This window comes from Pristiophorus japonicus, chromosome 16, assembly GCF_044704955.1.
Source record: "Pristiophorus japonicus isolate sPriJap1 chromosome 16, sPriJap1.hap1, whole genome shotgun sequence".
Taxonomy (NCBI): Eukaryota; Metazoa; Chordata; class Chondrichthyes; family Pristiophoridae; genus Pristiophorus; species Pristiophorus japonicus.
In genome coordinates, this window is record NC_091992.1 from 29,711,904 (window position 1) to 29,726,548 (window position 14,645).

The window sequence follows — 14,645 nt, forward strand, 5'->3', positions numbered from 1 at the left end:
AAATATGTCTCTGTATTTTTGTTATATGGTGAAAGTAGAGGGCACAGTACCCAGTTGCTATATAGGGTAAATGTTTGCAAGAAGCAGATTTTAAAATGGCCTAGAGATATTTGAAACATTCCGTCATAGTTCTGATAAAGGTTCTACATCTGAATCGTTATCTCATCTGTTTACAGGTACACAATTGACCTTTGTATTTCCAACATTTTCTGTTTTTGTTTTCGAATTTTAGCATCTGCAATTTTCTGGTCTTTATTTGTATTTTAAACCTAACATGGTAGAAATTCACCCCCGCTGGAAACCTGACGCACCTACCATTTTCAAAGGGTTTTTACCACCGCGTCAGTCGAGGTGGACTCTTGATCGATTTTCCGCTCTTTGGCAAATTTTTTGGAGCGGACCGGAAGTCAGTCAAAATGAGAGCGTAAATGTGGTGGTAAGTGCACTAGAGGGGCGGGACGGAGTCTCCCCCGCTGTCACTCAGAGGCGGAGCGGTGCTGACATCTGTGCGCATGTGCGTCACCAGCGGCCTGGCCGAACCCGGGGCCATAATTGTCTGGCCGAAAAAAAACATGATGGCCAAGGCAATGCACCCTCCTCTTGAAGGGCCGCTGCGTTGCCATAGCTCACACGGTGAAAGGAAGGTGCACAAACAGAAAAAGCTGTCGGGGGCACCGCACGGCGGATCTATGATTTTTCCAGCTAAATTTTGCGGGGAGTGCGGGAGATTGGCGGTGCGCCCTTTGATGACGCACTTAGGTCGGTCAGCAGTAGCGGGGCAGAAGTGGGGACTGCCAGAAAACCCCCCGAGCTGAATTTCGCTGGCGGTGGCCATTGGACCGGAAGTTGATGGCCACTCAACTCCACCGTCTGGCCGCCGCTTTCTGGCGGTAAGTGGCCTTTTTGGGGAGCTGGATTTCGGTCCCAACATGTAAAAATAGGAATTCAAAAACATTACCAGGCCAATTACAATACACAATGGTCTATTATGAATGAGACGCAGACAAAGCCATTAACTATTGTACTGGAGATTTGGCAGTCACTCCCTGACAGTCTTTGGGGGGGGGGGGGGGGGGGTTGGTGGGGGAAGGGGGTGTGTAGAAGGGGAGAGGATGACTAGAATTGTTTGGGTATTAAGTTTGTAGACTCAGTTCAAGCCCACTTTCCGTCGATTCACTCCTCCACTCGGACTCATTCCTTAAGAACCACAGTCATAGCTGAAAATTGATGCTATGTCTTAGAACTGTAGAAAATATATTTCAGTCAACATATTTGAGTCAAGCATTGCTAGGCTTCATGCAGAGTGCCTTTTTGTTTTTTCTTATTCACCTCTACTTTGTTTCAATAATTTTTCATTCTCTTGCAAGGCTCCATCCAAACCTTATAATGTTCCAGTCATGTACTAAGAAGGAAAAAAATCTGGCTTGCAAGATCAGGCCTGTGTGACATATATAACCACTTGGATTAGCATTAGTTTATTGTGAGGCCTATCCTTCTAGGCTCTATATTTGCTTACTCACGCTCTCTGAGTCAACAATCTGATCTCATCATTTTAAATTACAAATCAGCACAAGATGCCTCAGATTTACCAGCTACTGTATCAATGATCAGTATCCATGATAAAAAGTTATACATATACAGTTTTTAAAATATAATTTTTCTAAAACTGATTTAATGTGGATGTAGTTCTTTTATTTCTAAGGAAGCTACACCCTTAATTCAAATCCCAGTCTTGACTGTTACTCCAGCTGCTTTGAGCAGATGAATTTCATAGTAGCAGGAGGATTGCCGAAGTGAGGAGGGCATCCATCTTGGAAAGCTGACATTATTCAATACCTGACAGGTCACTGCAGGAGAAAATTGATGTGTCCCTGTAGGTCAGACCATTAAACCCAGTTGATCATGGAGGATCGTATGGATAGCTGTTGGGGCAGGAAGGTTAAAAATATCTTCACTATAACCTTTGGCATACGAATGTTATGATCAGAACAAGCAGATCTATGTTACCACAAAAAAATTCTGTATAAGCACACAGACAGAAGCGTTGAATGTTGTGTTAATGTGTTTTTTTTATCACAAAGCTATTGACTGGGCTTGTTTTAAATCAAATTCATTTTGCAGTAAAATACTGAGACCAACACTGAATTTTGTAACCTTGAAGGACCATCTTTTTGTAAGAAGTGTTTTACAAGCTTTTTTCACATCAATAAAATCCCAGTGTAAACAGTATTGAAAAACATCATTGTGACTTCTGAGCTGTGCCGTTGTGACAAAAATGACACAGCTCTATCACTTCTTCTACCCACAATCAAAAAGAGATTTATCAGATCTTCTGTTAATGAAGACAATGCCCCTTTAAAAAAGCCTACATTATTTATTTTACGTAAACTTTATGCCTCTTCATGTAGATGCTGTTTCAAAAAATTAAATGCTATAGATTTGAAAGGATTAGGAAATTGTTATTGTAACCCGAGGGCTGAGGCTGTCATGCATTTCACTGTTCCACATTCTGCCTGGGAATGAGGTCAGGCTTCAGGTAGATGCGAATACACAGCTACATTTATCCCAGTTTGTCCACACTGGAAATGACAGCTGTGGTGGGATAACAGAAGTACAACTAGTAATAAACAAAAATTGGTGGTAGAATATTAGCATTTCTATTGGCAATAATACCAAATTAAGGCATATTTAGAGTACTAATCATGGAATTTGTTTGGTCTTGCAACTGAACAGGGTAAGGCTTAAAATATTGCAGACACCCAAGCTATAGTGCTGACGTATTGCAATAGTCATTCCCTGGCAATGAGGTTAAAGAAAACCTAACAATGATAAGAATCCCATTTAAGTCAAACACTGGCTTTCCAAATCCCTTTTATGTCAAACAATTACTTAAAAAAAAGCACACAGAGCTCTAGATACTATTATCAGTATTTCTAGATGATAAAAGTTGCTTACCTTGTCCTGTTCTGCAGAACTATTTTTATAATCGTAAAGGAGTTCTCTTTTTTTCTGTTTCATTTACCTCTTTAGGACTGAGACGTGGGAATTTTTTTGCATGTTCATGTCTCATGGACAGAGGCTTGCAGACGTCACTGTGACATAAACCGAGTCAGACAGCTGATTACTCCATCTCAGCTGATCCAGCCACAGAGCTGTAAATAGCTCTGTGCTTTCCATCTTTAGTGTCCCTGCTTTCATCAGAATCTAACCTATACATAACTCGCATTTTTACTCTCTGTGGATGTAAGCATCATTGGGGAGATGTCAGGCTATTAATTGGCAGGGTCATTTTAATTGGGACTAGATATTCAGCTGTATTACAGAGTGAAGATGCATCATTATTTTGCAGTAACACTTGAATTATTCACCCAAAGCTGAAAGTAAATGATTTTAACAGATTGAAGCTTTCATGTCTGAGCAGGCCAGTATTTGCGTGGCATGAGCTATGACCTTTTTTTTTAAAAAAAAACACTCCCAATGACAGCTCTTTGCAATACTCATGCTGTCGCTTTGATTCTGGGACATAACCGCAGTAGGAAGCTGTAATGTTGCAACACAATGATGACGAGCAACACAAATTTAAAAAAAATATGAATGCCTTTTTTATATGTAACACATTTATAATGATGTACACGGTGCAACATTCACTGTACTTTACATCTGTTTCCATCAGTTGAAAATGTGTTGTAGCACTATTAAACAATTAGCTGACTCGTTGTGAAAGCAGTGGGCATATTTGATTTTTTTTAAATTCTAAATGAAATGTTCTCTGTTTCCCCCCCCTGTAGGCCTTAACATCGCCCTGGGGTACAAGTCACTTTGCACAAGTGGCCCTTATTCTTATGTAAATCCTGATGACTACCACTAATAATAATAACTTTTATTTATATAACACCTTTAACATAGTAAAATGTCCCAAGGCGCTTCACAACAGTGTTACAGACAAACAGATAAATTTGACACCGAGCCACAGAAGAAATTAAGACAGATGATCAAAAGCTTTTTTAAAGAGGTAGGTTTTAACGAGCATCTTAAAGGAAGAAAGAGAGGTAGAGAGGCTTAGAGGTTTAGGGAGAGAGTTCCAGAGCTTAGGGCCCAGGCAGCTGAAGGCACATCCACCTATGGTTGAGCAGTTGTAATGAAGGATGTTCAAGAAGCCAGAATTTGAGGAGCGCAGACATCTTGTGGGATTGTGAGGCTGAAAAAGATTACAGGGATAGGGAGGGGAAAGTCCATGGGGTGATTTGTAAACAAGGATGAAAATTTTGAAATCGAGGCCAATGTAGGTCAGAAAACACAGGAGTGATGGGTTATCTTGACTTGATGCGGGTTAGTACACGAACTGCTGAGTTTTGGATGACGTAGTGTGGAATGTGGAAGGCCGGTCAGGAGTGAGTTGGAGTAGTCAAGTCTAGAGGTAACAAAGGCATAAATGAGGGTTTCAGCAGCAGAAGAGCTGAGGCAGGGGCGGGCGGGCAATGTTATAGAGGTGGAAAAAGGCAGTTTTAGATATGTCACAGATATGTAACTGGAAACTCATTTCAGGGTCAAATATGACACCTAGGTTGTGAACAGTCTTGTTCGCCCTCAGATTGATGCTAGGGAGAAGGATGGAGACAGTAATTAGGGAATGCAGTTTGTGGTGGGGACCAAAGATAATGGCTTTGGTCTTCCCACTATTTCATTGGAGAACATTTCTGCTCATCCAGTACTGGATGTTGGATAAGCAAACTGACAATTTAGATACCAAGCAGGGGTCAATGGAAGTGGTGGAGAGGTACAGCTGGGTGTCGTCTGTGTACATGTGGAAACTGACTCTGTGTTTTCGGATGATATCGTCAAGGGGCAGCATATAGATGAGAAATAAGAGGGGACCAAGGACAGATCCTTGGTGGACACCAGAGGTAACGATGCAGGAGTGGGAAGAGAAGCCATTGCTGGAGATTTTCTGGCTAAGATTAGATAGATAAGAATGGAACCAGGCGAGTGCAGTCCCACCTAGCTGGATATTGGTGGAGAGGCGTTGGAGGAGGCTGGAGTGGTCAACTGTGTCAAAGGCTGCAGACAGGTACAGAAGGACGAGGAGGGATAGTTTACCTTTGTCACAGTCACAAAGGATGTCATTTGTGACTTTGGTAAGAGCAGTTTCAGTACTGTGGCAGGGGCGAAAGCCAGATTGAAGGGATTCAAACATTGAATTCATAGAAAGATGATCATGGATTTGAGAGGCAACGTTCAATTACTTTGGACAGGAAAGGGAGGTTGGAGATGGGGCGATAGCTAGCAAGCAAAGTGGAGTCAAGGGTTAGTTTTTTGAGGAGAGGGGTGATGAAAGCAGATTTGAAGGAGAGGGGAACAGTACCTGAGGACAGAGAACCATTAACAATGTTGGCTAACATGGGAGCCAGAAAAGGAAGTTGGGTGGTCAGCAGTTTAGTGGGAATAGGGTCAAGAGAGCAGGAAGTGAGTCTCATGGATAAGATGAGTTTGGCGAGATTAAGAGGGAAGATCAAAGAGAAACTAGAAAAAGATATGAGTTTAGTGCTAGGGCAGGTGGGAGCGTCAGATAAAGTTTGGCCCTGTGGGCAAGGTGAAAGAAAGGAACTCACAGAGGCAGCTGATCGGATGGTCTCAATCTTTGATACAAAGAAGTCTATGAGCTCCTTACACTTGTTGTTCGAGGTGAATGTGGTGGAGACAGGGGAAAGGGGTTTAAGGAGATGGTTAGCAGTAGAGAATAGCAGCCTGGGGTTATTTTTACAATCCATAATGATCCTGGAATAGTGAGCAGTTTTTGTAGACAAGAGTAAGAACTGATAGTCTTTGATGTGTTCGAGCCAGATCTGGCAGCGAATGGCTAAACCAGTTGTCCACCACATCCGTTCAAATCTACGCCCCTTTTGACTTGAGGGAGCGAAGATGAGGGCTGTACCAGGGTGGGAGAGAGTAATCATTTTAATAGAGATTTTAATTTTAATTTTACCACTGGGTTATTTGACCACAGCGGGCAGTCCCACAGCCAAGTCCGATCATGTTGTCCCACCTAACGTCCACATTCTTCACTCCCCAGGCAAAAACAGCAATCAGTAGACAGTACACAGCAAGTGGGAACTCTTGAAAATACTCTTTTTTTTCCCCCTCTTCCGTGAGCTAGGCAAGCTGAAGTCAAATAATGAACCTTTACCGCTGCCTGGCTGAGATCAGCTGGCTCAGCGCACACCAGGATTTGAACCTGGGACCCGCGTGTTTGTATGATTAAGATACTAACTGGATAAGATTGTGAGCTATTGGGTTTAACTCTTGACCTTTCCCTTCAGCTTTTTGTTTTTCCATCCTATAAAAGAGCTTTGCTAACCTGACTGCTGGGCTCCCACCTGTCATGCTAACCAGTCTTCACTCTTCCCGATGCTGAATGACTTGATTTGTATTTCTAGCACTTTCTGCTTTTCGATCTTTTCTTCTTAAAAGTTAGAATATTTGTGGTAACTGACTGATGCTGTTAAAATAGAAATATCGCAGTGATCTTTATAATTCATTAATCAATTGGTCAATTTTATCATCAGGGTGAGAGACGCTAGTTTTGGACAATAGAATGCTTTTTCTGCTTTAGTTACTCCAGTTGAGCATCAAGCACTTCCAAGTAAGCTTGACCTGCCGCAAAAGGCACAACACCTTCCCCACTCAGGCCACTGGTTAAAATAGCAGCTGGGCCCCGATGACGTATAAAAAAAACAATGGAAATGAGGATCGATGAGGACAGTGCGCATGATGTAGTATATATGGATTTTAGCAAAGCTTTTGATAAGGTCCCACATGGAAGACTGGTCACGAAAGTAAAAGCCCATGGGGTCCAGGGCAAAGTGGCAAGTTGGATCCAAAATTGGTTCGGAGGCAAGAAGCAAAGGGTAATGGTTGATGGGTGTTTTTGTGACTGGAAAGCTGTATCCAGTGGGGTTCCGCAGGGCTCAGTGCTGGGTCCCTTGCTTTCTGTGGTATTAATCAATGACTTGGACTTGAATGTTAGGGGTATGATTAAGAAGTTTGCAGATGGCACTAAAATAGACTGTGTGGTTGATAATGAAGAAGAAAGTTGCGGACTGCAGGAAGATATCAATGTACTAGTCAGGTGGGCCGAACAGTGGCAAATGGAATTCAATCCGGATAAGTATGAGGTAATGCATTTGGGGAGGTCTAATAAGCCAAGGCAATACACATTAAATGGTACAACACTGAAAAGTGTAGAGGAATAAAGGGACTTTGGAGTGCAGGTCCACAGATGCCTGAAGGCAGCAGACCAGGTAGATAAGGTGGTTAAGACGGTATATGGAATACTTGCCTTTATTAGTCGAGGCATGGAATACAAGAGCAAGGACGTTATGCTTGAACTGTATAAAACACTGGTTAGGCCACAGCTGCGTGCAGTTCTGGTCACCACATTACAGGAAAGATGTGATTGCACTGGAAAGGGTGCAGAGAAGATTTACAAGAATGTTGCCTGGACTGGAGAATTTTGGCTATGAAGAAAGATTGGAGATGCTGGATCTGTTTTCTTTCGAACAGAGGAGGCTGAGGGGAGACCTGATTGAGGTGTATAAAATTATGAGCAGCCTGGATAAAGTGGATAGGAAGCACCTGTTTCCCTTGGCCGAGGGGTTAACAACCAGGGGGCATATATTTAAAGTAAATGGAGGGAGGTTTAGAGGAGATATGAGGGGAAATTTCTTCACCCAGAGGGTGGTGGGGCTCAGGAATTCACTGCCTGAAAGGGAGGTAGAGGCAGAAAGCCTCACCACATTTTAAAAATACTTGGATGTGCATTTAAAGTGCCATAATCTACAGGACTACGGACCGAGAGCTGGAAAGTGGGATTCATTGCTGGCACGGACACAATGGGCCGAAATGGCTTCCTTCTGTGCCGTAAATTTCTATGATTCTATGAAATCCAAAGAAACGCAAAAAAATTGAGCTAGAATGTTATCGATCTCTTAATAGATCTCTGTATGAATTCACCAAGTGTTTACTTAATACCATTTAGAGTTTCTGACATAAAGAAATGTAGTTGGTGTAACCATTTAGAATACTTTCCAAAATATAATGGCCAACATCCCACTCCCTTCCTGCAGTCTTTTGTTTTAACATACTCTTCTCTAAAACAGATGGCTTATCCGATCCCGTCAATTTCTCACCAAGCTGGTTAGGTTAAAATTCCCCCTCACCCAGTGCGTCCTGTAAGGCGGATGTAAAAGATGCCATGGCATTATTCTAAGAGAAGCAGTGGAGTTATCCTGATGCCCTGCCCAACATTATCCCTCAATCAACATTACTAAAATAATTTTCTGATTTGACTTTCCATTTGGTGGCATCTAAAGGGGATCTGTGGCGTCCAGCAACAGGATTGTCATCAAGCAGGCTGAACAGCCAATCACATTGAAGAATTTTCACAAATAGCAAACCAGGAAGTAAAAAGCAGGTTTTATCATTCATTTTTTGCTGGCGGTTTCATCGTCATTACAACCGCAAATTCCAGACCATTATCTGGTCAATTATTTAATTGCTGTTCGAGGGACCTTGCTGTGCGCACATTGATTGTCACATTTTCCTACATTTCAACAGTGACAACACTTCAAAAATATTTCATTGGCTGCAAAGTACTTTGGAATTTAATAAACGGTGTTATATAAGTGCATGTTCTTTCTCCCTTTCTTCTAAGTATGGTATATGAGAGGAACAAATGATTAAGCTGCCTGCAGTAGGTAAGGAAAATGTTGATTTATTATCCAGGATTTATTTATTAAAAAAACATTTACTCCACTCCCTCCAGGGAGATCTCTTACACTCTTTCCATACTTTTTCAGTGGAAATATGCATGACCTCTGTAGCAGCCTAACCACTGACTCACTGTGTTATGCTACAGGAGGTCTATTAGTACGTAAAATAACACTGAACAAGGCAAAATTTAGTGATTTGATGGTTAACTCCCTCCATTAACTCTCCTTTTATCAATGACGCAGCTTGACTAAGCCAGCAGGAAACAGGGCAGCTAGAACAGAAGCAGGCAGACAGGAAGTGAATTGTTATTACCGTGTTGTTTTCCATTGTGTTGGTGAGAACGTCCTGGAGTTTCAAAGGGTACCTTCACCAATAGGAGTTATGCCTGAATGCACAGACAATTTTTACTGACGTGGCAAAGCTTCAGAACCTATATAGTTTGAAGTAAAACATTAATAACGCATTTTCATTTAAAATACTCTCTCAGTCTTCCCTTCTTTCTACAATTGATAAGCTTTTTAAAATCTAAGTTTGATATCACATAACCACCACTACTTTAATTTATCTTATCTTCTATCCTCCTGTTTTCAGTTGTGTTGCTGCCCCTCTCTATAACCATTGGCTTGTCACCCAAGTCTTTTAATGTTGTTTCTTTCATAAGATATCATATAATCAAAATGTGGAACGACTTCATAAAATTTGGAAGTGTAAACGTCTGAAAGTTCAATTTTAAAAGATAAAATATAAAAGAAACACATGTGAATCATGGGAGAAATTATCCCAGATCCGAAGAGAAGCAGTGTGTTTATGTACTCATGGCATTAAATCCCACTAATATAATCTATAAAAATTACTGAAAACTTGGCAGGGGTAGGGACAACAAGACGCAGCAGCAGAGAGGACAGACAAGGTGCATAGGAGCTAGGAGGGACAAACAGCAACAGAACAAAGAACAATGCAGAAAGAGCAGGAAGTAAATAGAGAAACACAGCAAAGAAGACTATCATTGGAATGCATGTGTGTTAATGCGAGGAGTGTTATAAACAAGGTTGAAAAGTTACAGGCGCAAGTTGCTACATGGGGTTATGATATAGTTGGCTAACGGAGACCTAGCTTCAACATGGGCAGGAATGGGAACTAAACATTCCCGGTTACAATGTATTCAGGAGGGATAGGGAAGAGGAAAAGAAAGAGGGTGGCAGTATTGATCAAGGATAATATTGCAGTTCTACAGAGGGCCAATATAGTTCAAAGACTGAATCTATTTGGTTAGAGTTAAGAAACAGAAAAGGAGCTGCTACGTTACTGGGTGTTTACTATAAACCCACAACTATTGGGAACGAGCTCGAGGAACAATTTCAAAAATGTAATAATAAAGCAGTAATAGTAGGGGGATTTCAATTACCATAATATAGAATTGGGGTGGGGGGGGGGGATGGTAAAGGACAAGGAGGGTAAAGAATTCCTAAAATGTGTACAAGAGAACTTTCTTAATCAATACTTCTCTAGCACAATGAGGAATGAAGCAGGGCAAGTGGAGTGTGTTTCAGTGGAAGAACATCTGGGTAATAGTGATCATAATATAATTAGATTTAAAGTAGCTATGAAAAGGGACAAAGAAAAGTCAAAGCTGAAAATACACAACTGGAAGAGAGCCAATTTCAGTGATTTGAGAAGGACCTAGCACAGGCTGACTAGAAAAAAAGATTGGCCAGGAAAACAGTAAATGAGCAATGGTTGGCTTTCAAGGCAGAGATCGTTTGGATACAAACCAAGCATATTCCCATAAGGAGGAAAGATGGGGCACCCAAAGCTAGAGCTTCCTGGATGGCAAAGGAAATTGAGGTTAAAATAAAACAGAAAAAGGAGATTTATGACAAATGTCAGGTACAGAATACAATTGAAAACCAGCAGAATACAGAGAGTGCAGAGGGAAATTGAGAAAGGATATAAGAAGGGCAAAGAGAGAGTATGAGAAAAGACTAGCAGGTAACATAAAAGGGAACCCCAAAGTCTTTTATAAACCTATAAAAAGTAAAGGAATAGTTAAAGGAACGGTGGGCCAGATTAGGGATAGAAAGTAAATCTTCTGTGGAGGCAGAAGGCATTACTGAAGTACTGAATGATTACTTTGCATCTATCTTCACAAAAGAATATGATGAAGTTAATGTCGGAGTAGAGGAGGGGCAGTAGAGTTAATGGATAGGATAAATAGATAGAATGGAGATGCTAAATAGGTTGGCATCACTCAAAGTTAATAAGCCACCCGGTCTAGATAGGATGCATCCTAGGTTGCTGAGGGAAGCTTGGATGAAGGTAGCAGAAGCTCTGACCATAATCTTTCAATCCTTCTTTGATATTGGAGTGGTGTCAGAAAACTGGACGTTTGCAAATGTTACACCCCTGTTCAGAAAAGGGGAAAAGGATAAACCTGGTAACTACAGGCCAATTAGTCTGACGTCAGTTGTGGGAACACTACTAGAGACCATTGCCAAAGACAAAATTAATTCACACTTGGAGAAGCATAGGTTAATAAGGGACAGCCAGCATGGATTTGCTAAAGGAAAATTGTGTCTGACTAACCTGATTGAGTTCTTTGATGAAGTAACAAATAAGGTTGATGAAGGTAGTGCAGTAGATGTTATATATGGACTTTCAGAAGGCATTTGATAAAGTACCTCACAACAGACTTATTCAAAAAATAGAACCATATAGTATTAAAGGGACAATGGCAACTTGGGTACGTAATTGGATAAAAAAACAGAAACATAAAAAATAGGTGCAGGAGTAGGCCCTTCAAGCCTGCACCGCCATTCAATAAGATCATGGCTGATCATTCCCTCAGTACCCCCTTCCTGCTTTCTCTCCATACCCCTTGATCCCCTTAGTCGTAAGGGCCATATCTAACTCCCTCTTGAATATACCCAATGAACTGGCATCAACAACTCTCTGCGGCAGGGAATTCCACAGGTTAACAACTCTCTGAGTGAAGAATTTTCTCTTCATCTCAGTCCTAAATGGCCTACCCCTTATCCTAAGACTATGTTCCCTGGTTCTGGACCCCCAACATCAGGAACATTCTTCCCGCATCTAACCTGTCCAGTCCCGTCAGAATTTTGCACGTTTCTATGAGATCCCCTTTTAGGACCGAGATGCGGAGGAACTTCTTCACCCAGAGAGTGGTGAACCTGTGGAATTCTCTACCACAGAAAGTTGTTGAGGCCAATTCACTAAATATATTCAAAAAGGAGTTAGATGAGGTCCTTACTACTAGGGGGATCAAGGGGTATGGCGAGAAATGGGGTACTGAAGTTGAATGTTCAGCCATGAACTCATTGAATGGCGGTGCAGGCTAGAAGGGCCGAATGTCCTACTCCTGCACCTATTTTCTATGTTTCTATGTTTCTATGTTTCTATCCTTCTAAACTCCAGCGAATAAAGACTCTCCTCATATGACAGTCTAGCCATCCCTGGAATCAATCTGGTGAACCTTTGCTGCACTCCCTCAATAGCAAGAACGTCCTTCCTCAGATTCAGAGACCAAAACTGAACACTATATTCCAGATGAGGCCTCAATAAGGCCCTGTATAACTGCAGTAAGACCTCCCTGCTCCTGTACTCAAATCCCCTTGCTATGAAGGCCAACATTACCATTTGCCTTCTTCACCGCCTGCTGTACCTGCCTGCCCACTAAATGCATCTATGCTAGTTGCCTCAACTACTTCTTGTGGTACCAAGTTCCACATTCTAATCACTCTATGGGTAAAGAAGTTTCTCCTGAATTCCTTATTGGATTTAATAGTGACTATCGTATATTTATGGCCCCTAGTTCTTGTCTTCTCCGCAAGTGGAAACATCTTCACATCTACTCTATCAAACCTTTTCATAATTTTAAAGACCTCTATCAGGTCACCCCTCAGTCTTTTTTGTACAGAAAAGAGCCCCAGCCTGTTCAATCTTTCCTGATAGGTATAACCCCTCAGTTCTGGTATCATCCTTGTAGCTCTTTTTTATAGCATCTCCATATCCTTTTTATAATATGGAGATTGTCTATGCTTCTTATCCCTCTTCACAGTTTCTAAACATAACTTTACAGAACAATTTTGGGCTCAACTTTCCCCAATGTCAAGAGTTACGCCCTTATTTTTGGCCCTGACTACTCCAAAAAAATAACTAGGAAGTTTCCCCGTTCTATTTTTTGAAATTGGCGCCGTACAGCCTGTCCTTTAGCTTCGGGGCATGGAGCCTAATGTCTGCACCAAAAAAACGATGCCCCCCCCCTTCGCATGTGCGGAGAAAAAAAAGGACATTTTTGACGTGACTGCTATGGGTGCACATGCCCAGTACAGCTCCCGGTCTGCATTCGGCCATTTTTAAAGAGCCAGTTGTGTGTGAGAACTTTAATTCTCATTGGAAAAGTCGGATCTGCAACACGGCTTACGGACCAAGAATTTCTTACAGGATGAAGTGGAGGCACCGGTTACTGTAATTGAGGCCAGATGGCACGAGCTGGACACCAGCAGAGGTCACACAAAAGTTTCCCAAACAAAATGAAGAAACGCTGGAACCAACTTGTGGAAGATTACTGTGCAATGGTGACCACCGCGAGGTCTGGAGGTCAGTGCAAAAAGAAGTGGCAGGACCTTGGTCAAGTAGTTAGTATAAGTAATGTTTTCATTTATTCACTGGAATTGCAATTGTAAATGTGACCATCTGTATGTCCCACCCAGTAGAAAGACATCTTCTCTAAAAAGTTATATTTTCATCTTTGCAGAGGAAGGTGGCACACAACAAAAGGGAAAGAACTCGAACAGGATGAGGCCCGGGAAATCTGCACCCACTGACACCCTTGGAAGACAGGGTCGCTGCTTTAATGGGTCCTGCCTGGAGAAAAGCAACCAGAACTGCACAAACTGGGCCCACACTCGAGGGGGAGGGTAAGTCCTGCAAATTCCACAGTCTGGCTTTGCTAAATGTTAAGTACTGCGTGGGCTAGCCATGCTTCGGTTCATGGGGATGTCTCCATCAGCTACGCTTCGGTAGATGCAATGTGATATCATTCATCGTGGTCCTTCAAATGAGCCTGCTGCCTGCGCTATGTGAGCCTACTCATGTCACCCTGCCCCCTCCTTTGCTGCTAACCCTTTGTCTGTTCTGTTATATTTTGCAGAACTTGAGGCCAACCCTGACGAGGCTGAAGCCGATGCAGAAGAAACATAGAAACATAGAAAATAGGTGCAGGAGTAGGCCATTTGGACCTTCGAGCCTGCACCACCATTCGATAAGATCATAGCTGATCATTCCCTCAGTACCCCCTTCCTGCATTCTCTCCATACCCCTTGATCCCCTTAGCCGTAAAGGCCATATCTAATTCCCTCTTGAATATATCCAATGAACTGGCATCAACAACCCTCTGCGGCAGGGAATTCCACAGCTTAACAACTCTGAGTGAAGAAGTTTCTCCTCAGCTCAGTCCTAAATGGCCTACCTCTTATCCAAAGACTGTGTCCCCTGGTTCTGGACTTCCCCAACATCGGGAACAATCTATCCACATCTAACCTATCCCATCCCGTCAGAGTCTTGTATGTTTCTATGAGATCCCCTCTCATCCTTCTAAACTCCAATGTATAAAGGTCCAGTTGATCCAGTCTCTCCTCATATGTCAGTCCAGCCATCCTGGGAATCAGTCTGGTGAACCTTCGCTGCACTCCCTCAATAGCAAGAACGTCCTTCCTCAGATTAGGAGACCAAAACTGAACACAGTATTCCAGATGAGGCCTCACCAAGGCCCTGTACAACTGCAGTAAGACCTCCCTGCTTCCATATTCAAGTCCCCTAGCTATGAAGGCCAACATACCATTTGCCTTCTTCACTGA

General features: G+C 42.2%; 1 long non-coding RNA gene across 1 annotated transcript; it reads right to left on the minus strand.

Moving 5' to 3' along the window:
• Nucleotides 1-1,670: 1,670 nt before the first annotated feature.
• LOC139227007 (uncharacterized) lies at nt 1,671-3,089 on the minus strand. The gene is made up of 2 exons (XR_011587352.1): nt 2,956-3,089; nt 1,671-1,922 (listed from the first exon to the last, which is right to left on the minus strand). It is a non-coding gene; the product is annotated as an uncharacterized lncRNA (long non-coding RNA).
• Nucleotides 3,090-14,645: the final 11,556 nt, after the last annotated feature.